The sequence below is a fragment of the Penaeus monodon genome, chromosome 38 (assembly GCF_015228065.2).
Source record: "Penaeus monodon isolate SGIC_2016 chromosome 38, NSTDA_Pmon_1, whole genome shotgun sequence".
Classification (NCBI taxonomy): Eukaryota; Metazoa; Arthropoda; class Malacostraca; order Decapoda; family Penaeidae; genus Penaeus; species Penaeus monodon.
Window position 1 is genome coordinate 13,093,146 of NC_051423.1, and position 9,222 is coordinate 13,102,367.

The 9,222-nt window shown below is 31.6% G+C and overlaps 1 pseudogene; it reads right to left on the bottom strand.

Moving 5' to 3' along the window:
- Nucleotides 1-402: 402 nt before the first annotated feature.
- On the bottom strand, nt 403-6,620 carry LOC119597039 (annotated as a pseudogene).
- Nucleotides 6,621-9,222: the final 2,602 nt, after the last annotated feature.

Sequence of the window (9,222 nt, forward strand, 5' to 3'; positions counted from 1 at the left end):
TATTTTTGTTGTATTACTGTTTGTTGGCCAGTTCTAATTGTGACTTGGAAAAATAAGCAAAAGCATCTAATACAGATCTTTTCCCATTTTAAAATAAAAACTGTCTGGTAAATAATGGTGTTAAACAACATAGTAGATCATTTATATTTTTTAGATTTTTATAAATTTAAAAATAAATAAAATTTTTGTAGACTGTAATTTGGATCCCTTTTCTAAAAATGAATAAAACAGCATAAACAAAAATATAACTTATAAATACAAGAAGACTTATATTCAACACCCCAAAACAACCCCTTATAAACCTCATTACAACCCCTTTTAAAACCCCACTCCCATGCAACACAGGTAAATCTACACAGAAACAGAAACACAAGCAAGACATTTCAAAAAAGATAAACATAGTTAGTGAACTGTACCTGTGTCTTCATTGTCGTCACTCCCTGCAGTTGATAAAGAAGATGGAGGCAACAGAGGAGTGGGAAATTTAGGCGATCTTGGTACATGGCTGTCGATGCCCACTGCATGATGTCAGTATTCATGCGTACTGCATGGTTAACATCTTGACAATTTCATCCCCACACTGATCTGAGACAAAATGTTGCTGAATCTGTTAGCAATGTGAAACTACATATCTAATATCTATAGTGATTACAGGTTAACATATGGCATTTGAATCCAATTCTCCTGACTGATACAGTTATCATATTACCCTCAAAAGAATTTACAAATCCCCCCATGCAAATATCTCCTGTAACAAGAAGTAACATCACATTTTTCTGTAAGATAGCAGATGACAATTTATTTCCCCATTCACAAAAAAGTTATATAAAGAGTTACCCTGTCAATATAAAACGACTCAAAATGTAAAATATCATAATACTGCAATGGAAGTACAAACAGATAAATCCCCCCCTTTTAAGTAAAACCTAGCATTAGCTCTTACCAACAAGATATCAATTTAATAAATGGGTCACATTCACACATAACATGCATTAACTGTAGTGAAGCAAAACCCCCAAAACAAAATTCAAACACAATTCAATATTTGACAATCTTAGGAATAAATTGATGGCATAACTCTCTACCCAAAGTCCAGTTTGAAGAGCTAGCAAGCTTGTGAGAATTTGCAAAATGATAATATTGGGAAAACTGGCAATGAACATCTGACTCTAATGCTTTAGTAAAGATCTATGTCTTTCATTTAAATGCATCCTGAAAACTTTTTTTCAAGAATCTTTCCTGACCCAAATATAATTCTAAAAAATTTAAAAAAATGGCCTCATTTTGTAAAAAAAAAAAAAAAAAAAAAAAAAAAAAAAAAAAAAAAAAAAAAAAATATAATATATATAATATATATATATATATATATATAATAGTATATATAATATATTTTATATATAATATATATATTATATATATATTTATATATATAATATATTATATATATATATTTTATTATACACATACATACATACATACCCTACCTACATACTAATACATTTTAAAATATATACATAATAATACATAATAATAATACATTTATATATATATAATATATATATATATAATATAATATATATATAATATATATATTATATATAATTATATATATATAATATTTTAAAACATATATTATATATATATATATATATATGTATTTATTATTTCATTATTATTATTATATATATATATATATATTATTATTATTAATCTATTTATATATAAATTTAAAAATATATATATTTTATATATATATTATTATATATATATATTTATATATATTTATATATATTTATATAATTTACATATATTATATATATTATATATTTTATATATATATATATATATATAAGTATATATATATATATATTTTATATATATATATATTATATATGTATATATTTTTGTATATATTTTTTGTATATATATATGTATATATATTATATATATATATATATATAATTTTATATATAAAAATTATATATATATATATATATATATATATATAAAATATAATATTTTAATTTACCACTTTTCAAACAAAAGTTAAAAAAAATCTAGTTAGCCTCTTAAAGTTTCAAGAAAGGACTGGGGAAGCTTAGAGGAAATTTTCCCAAAAAGTTATCAAAAATGCACAAAACTTCATTTGCTACAACAGTACTGTTAGAACTTCAAAACATCAGCCCAACCCCTTGAATACAAATCAATTTGTAGTGCACAAACTCAAACCCATATTTGGTTCCCTTAAAGCTACAAAAGGTCTTGCTGAATAACTAATACAAATCAGGAAACAACCTAGAAAAAAGGAGTCCCTTCTCTAAAACTAAAATTTTGGATATCTTATCTTAAACAAAGTAAGACTTACTTATAATTCTCTCCATGAGTGAGAGTTCCAAGCCCTTCTCTGCTGCTTCTTTAGATACAATGGTAGGGGGAAAGCGGCAGTGATCGCCTGCTTTTATCAGTTTTGGGGCTCGGAGGAGTGACATATAACAGGCAGCTTCAATTGGGCCTGAATAAACAGAAGACAATGAAAAGGTTAGGGAAAAACAATAAACACTAAAACAAAATTCACTTTCCACGGGATCATAACAATTATACAAAAACTATCAATAAACATAATGTTAAAATGATAAAATGAAAATAACAAAAGAGAAAAATTTGAACTACTCATCAAGACAATCTCACCTGTGAGCATTCGTCAATGACCACCCCATCAAAGAAATCCTCCCTCAGGAGCTTAAGGGGACCATCATTACTACTACTCGTGAGGGTGGCCAAGATCACAATCGCTGTTCTTCAGGATCTGCTTCGGAGTCTAAATCTCCCTGTGTTAGGAAAAGTGTGAGCTAACATGCAATACAATCAACAAGAAACAAATAGACACCCTTCTCCCACATATCCTTGAAAATGACAAATTACACTTATTCTTTTAATTAATGTTTTACCAATTATCACCCTTCACCTAACACATTACTATTACTTGTAATTATGATACATGTGATTTCCTTTGGTTTACTCATTCATCAGTTGACTAAAATCATCTAATTAATACCTCTCATAAAAATCCTTCCAAAAATCTTGATTTTCCCTCCTGATGTGCTGCCTCTTTCCTCTGTCTCTGGCCGTCTTCAGTTGTTTGAGTTGGCCCATTAATATCACGATGAATGCCCCTTCAGTAGTTGAGATTCATCACTGTTAATATAAGCTCAGTCAGTGCCCAGTATTAACTGAAAGCAGTACATTGTGGACTTTTGAATTTTACTGACAAAAAATTGATTTGTACAATACAAGAACATCAAAAGCAGAAAAGTTATAAATATTGACCTTAATAAATATTTATCAAGCTAAATACCATTACATAACCATAAATTTTTTCAATACTTAATCATTCAACTTTGGAATTTTTAAATAAGAGAAAACAATTTTTAAAAAATATTCAACTACCCCCAAAATACATGCAAAAACTAATACACGCAGTTCACTCTCACAACACCATTCAACAGAAAAGAAATCAACAAACCTGTGGTGCATAAGGCAGTCGAGAGTATAGCGCTGGGTGAGGGGAGTGGCCGTGCCGGATGACCCACACGCACAACGCGAACCTTGGCTGCTGCTAGTCTCTCGACCAGGTTATCCACAGCGAGGTTTGATGGGGCACAAGCTAGAACCTGTTTTTTAAACCATTATAATTAGAGCATCAAACAGAGAAACTGCAATAAAAATTCTTCCCCCTTTTTTATATTCTATCCTTATTTCATTCTCGGAAAACCAGAAAAGCACCAAATTTTGCAATGCATTTAATACTATCAAAATAACCTCAGCAAACAACAATCCAAGTGGCTAATATACTCCTCATTATACCTGCTTTCCTATTCTCTTTCCCAACAAATATATGATAATACTTGATAAGGTATTCATCAAACTCTGCGATATCATTAAAACCAACTTTATCAACAGAAGTCAATGGTGAAAAGACATTTAATCTATTGAGTGCAAAATTCCCTTTTGTGCAGTAAACCAAAAAAAAATAGCAACATTTTAATTAAACCAATCTGAAATAAACCTTTTAGCATATCATCTGATGAAAAAAAAGGAAGTTAATATATCAAACAGCGTAAAGTGTGCCTTGCAAGTCAACACTCAAGAGCTCTAGCCATCATAATCAACCATATCAGAAACAAAAATAGAAAATATATCCTCCATCAATTATTAGCCATTTTATGATCAAGTAGAAAAGAATGAGAAGAGCATAATAAAGCATATACAATGTGGTAAAAAAAAAATAAAAAAATAAAATAATAAAAAAATAAAATAAAATTTAACAACACATAAGAATTATTTCATATCATATAAATTGCCCCCCCCCCCAGAAATATATTATGTTTTATTATATATATATATATAATATATATATATATAATATTTTATATATATATTATATATATATATATATATATATACACACACACTTCCTTCTTTCTACAGTTAATTCATAAAAATACATATATTTTAAAAAAAAACAGCAAAAACAAACCTTCGACTTGAGTTTGACATGCTGCCTAATGACCTCCACAATGGTGTAGTTTTCCCTGTCCCAGGCGGACCATGGACCACCGCAAGGTCGCCCCTCTTAATGGCAAACTCAACTGCCTCCCGCTGCGAATTGTCCAGGTTTTCTGAGTAAAGGTTTAGTGGGAAATATGAATGGATGTGGCTAGACTCCAAAGTAATAGTAAAATTTCATTCCCTTTTTGACAAGTCTTAAATTATACTGATGTAAAGCCTTTGTTAAATATGTGTTCCCTTGGTCGAAATATTATCCTCCTTATCATAAGTAAACACTATTATCCTCAAAAATGTTACTATCTTAAAAGAGACAAATTTTTCTAAGAGAGCCCAAATTATTCTAAAAGAGACAAATTATTCCAACTGCTTTACAACTGTAATGAAATCTGGAAATTCTTTTTTTTCTGTTAATCCATAAAAACTAAAGATTCCCATATAATGAATAAAGTTAAAAACATATAGACTGAATAATCCCAGCTTGTTAGATGGCAAGTGAAATATACAAGTTGTGCCTTTCCTGTAAAACTGCAGTGAATATCATATGACTTGCCCTCCCTTACACATACAATATTACATGTAAAGATACTTAATAACAACTTACTATTAAAAAACTGTATTTTCCCTTCAGCTCCAGTTTGTTTTTGGTGGTAAGGAAGGAGCTGGAGACCTTGGAGGTGATTCACCAAATAACACAGACACTGTGTGGCAGCTGGGCCATTAATCAAATTTTCAAGCTCATTCGTCCTATTTTATCCTTCTGTACGTAACCTGGCCAGACAGAGGACAAGTTATAAGGACTTGTTTTCTAAACCAAAACCTTTTTGTAAGTAACTTATCATACATACTTTTCTACAAGGTAAAAGGAATAATAAACTAATAACAAATTAAGAGTACATAAACTTGAAAATCACATATCCATGAATTACAAACCCCCCAAGCCTACGTCATTTGCCAGCTTGTTCAGTCGCAGCTGAGTATCATCGCTAAGGCTGTCCAACTCATCAGCATCATCGTCAAGAACAATCTGGATATTTTTCTGTGAAACATACTTTTACCACTCCTGTTGCCCCACTGCTGGCCCGATCCACTCTCACAGATTCCCCAAAAATATCACCTGCAATTATTAGTAATAATGGAAACTGGTTATGATTTGTAAAAGAATCTAATATTTCGAGCTTACTATGACTTTGGAAGGCATTTTAGTACTGAACATTTACATCATGAAATGTAGCTACAATAGTTAACACCAGAAATGCAATAACATCAACTTTCCACAATATTATTGATTATACTACATAAACAAATAACTTCCCACGGTTCCATCCATTCTACACAATAAACATTGGAATAAACTTCAAACCCAAAAACTGAAAATATTTTCATTGCATACCTGAGAAAAAATTATTTGCAGGTAAAACGGCTCTTTCCTTGCAGGGACAAATGTGATCATGGGGCGTCCATAAAGGCCAGTAGATCTCTCGCTGATAACCAATGCCCTAAAACCACTCCTCTTGCCTCTAGGACCTTGAGGGATGGGCCCCCTTCAACCCCGGAGATTTAACGATGACTTACTCAAAATTATCCTTCCAACTGATTTATAAAACTGTTTTAATGCAAAATATCATTCTATATAGTAAAAAAAATAAAATAAAATAAAATAATAATAAAAATAAAATAATAATAATAATAATAATATAATTTTTATCTTACCTATGATACAATATCATTATTCTAAATTATCAAAATAGTGACCCCTTATCATCTAATAGGTCATTTGTCTAAAATATTAACCAAATCATTCTGAAATTACACAATACAGCTATCATAACAAACTGTTATTGTAAGAATACCTCTTTTAACTTACAAAACATGTAGTTACTCATGCAAAGAGTAACTCAACATATACATATAACTCACACATATGAAATATATACGCAAGACACACCTCTGACTGCGCAGCGCTGACCTCCGCCTTTCCCCTCCTCTTCCAGCAGAGAGCAATGAAGGGCAATCCAGTCATTGCGCGACAGCCGGGCTTTCTCCTTCGACATCGTTCTGTTATTCTGTGCCTCTTTTTCCAGACTCTGTTCATGCCAAGGAGGAAAATGTGGTGATTATTAAAGCTTTACGAGTGATAATCCTCAACTAAATTAAAAATATGAATCAAAAATGATGAATATGAAGATGAGATGATGATGAAGATGAAGAGAAGATGATAAAAATGAAGATGATGGGGATGGGGATGGCGATGAAAAAAAACAATGATGACAACAACTATCACTATGACAATAACAATGACGTAAACGATGACTGTAATGATGGTTGCATAAAGAAAAGGACATTCCTGCAAAGAGGAGGAAGAGACAGCGAGGGAAAATACCTAAACCCCCCATCAATCCGAAAAATGTCATGCATTTCATCTAAATACAGATGTATAAAAAATAATAATAAAAAAAAAAAAAAAAAAATTTTTATCTGAGTTTTCTTTCTATCATTTCATTCTTACGGCAATATTGTGGCACTGAAGCTGTGGGGGCTGTAGAAAGAAAATAAAAGGCTAATAACTCGAAGTGCCTATTCAAAGAAGTTTGGGCATACTACGCATATATGAACTGTCACATATTTTTCTTCCCAAACTCTATTATCACAAGTAGAAAATTAAAAAGCTGTTTAACTTACAAAACAACCCTAGTAATAGATGAGTTCAGTTACCGTCACAGCCCAGATATCATTAGTTGCTCCAGCAAAGGCCAATACACCTCTACCTTACACCTGGCAAGATAAATGCTTTGGAATTTTTTTCCTTTTTTGACACTTACTGCACAGACAAAAATTTTTTAAAAATCCATCAGTTTTAGTAATTCTATAACCGACTACATTAATATTATATATACTATGCATCGCAAACATTACACGTGATTGCTTGAGGGTTAACGTTACCCAGAGCGACACTCAGAAACAGAGGGAAATGACACTACCCCCTTATGAGTTCTTAAAGTCACTTTTTTTTGTAAGTAGGACATAGTGCTAATAAAAGGGAGGAAGAGAGGGAAGGTACAGGGGAATAAATAGAGGTACGAAAGGTTTAGTTTGGGTTTTTGGGTTCGCACAATACCCCGGTTCTGGGGGCTTCGTTTTCCTGAGGTGCATCGCTCCTCGGTAACAAATACCTGCTTGAGAATTAAGGGCAAGTTACACTAGCCTTCATGTATTAGCATCCAAAAATTGCCTAAATCTGTGTTAAAGCACTCCTAAAAATTAAAATCGATCAAGACAGAGAATCATAATACAAAAACATGTCACACAAAAAAGCCACAATATATTATGATAATATTTAAAGCCAAATATCGAAAAACAACATATCTCAACGTCAAAAAAACACTTTTCTTTCAACATGCTCTAAACATAAACCTGTCGTTTAAATTCCATTTCACACTTCTCAACCACAAAGAACACACCCACAAACTCCTCAAAAGTCTTTTTTTTTCTTTAACACCCACAAAAAAGAACAAAAAAAAAATCCAAATTTCCCTCTCCCGATTACCCACATTTAACATCATCATATCCTTCCCTTCATTCATTCACCTCTTCCTCCTTTCCCCCTTTTAAACCCTCACTACACAAATCACTCACCTCTTTCCCTTCACAAGTTCGCCCAAAACCAAGACCCTTCACATGCAATATTATTCTTTAATGTATAGTCTCATAAAAAGGTTATTTCCGAGTCTCGCTGTGTTATTGCGAGCGACGCCGCTTCCGCCCGGAGTGTAAACGACCTCGGATCCTGTTTAATGCTGCCGGGGTTTTCTAATTTGTATTATTATTTATTTTATATTATTATTATTATTATTTATTATTATTATTATTATTATTATTATTTTTTCATTATTATTATTATAATATTATTTGATTTTCTTTTATTATGCATTTATTTCTATTATTAATTATCATTATTATCATTTTATTACTATTTTATATTATTTATTTTATTATTATTATTATTATTATTATTATCTATTATACATTATTATCATTATTATCATTATTCATTATTATTATTATTATTATTATTGTTTTGTTCTGTTTTGTTTGTTTGTCTGTTTATTTTTTATTTGGGGGAGGGGTTGGTGGGTGGGGAACTCTGTTTTTTTTTCCTCTCTCCCTGGCGGAAACTTTTGTGTGTGTGTGTGTGTGTGGTGTGTGTGTGTGTGTGTGTGTGTGTGTGGTGTGTGTGTGTGTGTGTGTGTGTGTGTGTGTGTGTTCTTCTTACTTTCTATCTCTTGTTTACTGTTCCTTTCTCTTTTATCTTTCTTTCCTTCTCCTTTCTCTTTCTCTCTCTCTCTCTCGCCCCCCCCCCCCCTCCCTCTCTTCTCCCTCTCCTCTCCCTCTCCCTCCTCTCTCTCTCCTCTCTCTCTCTCTCTCTCTCTCTCTCTTCTCTCTCTCTCTCTCTCTCTCTCTCTCTCTCTCTCTTCTCTCTCTCTCTCTCTCCCTCCTCTCTCTCTCTCATTCTCTCTCTTTACACCGGTTTATATTGCGTCCAGTTTCGTTTTAAAATGCAATTTGTTATGAATTCAATAACACTAATAATAATAATGATAATCAGCCAGTATGTTAACATTATGCAAGGACCTGAGCCGATGAATAATCACATAT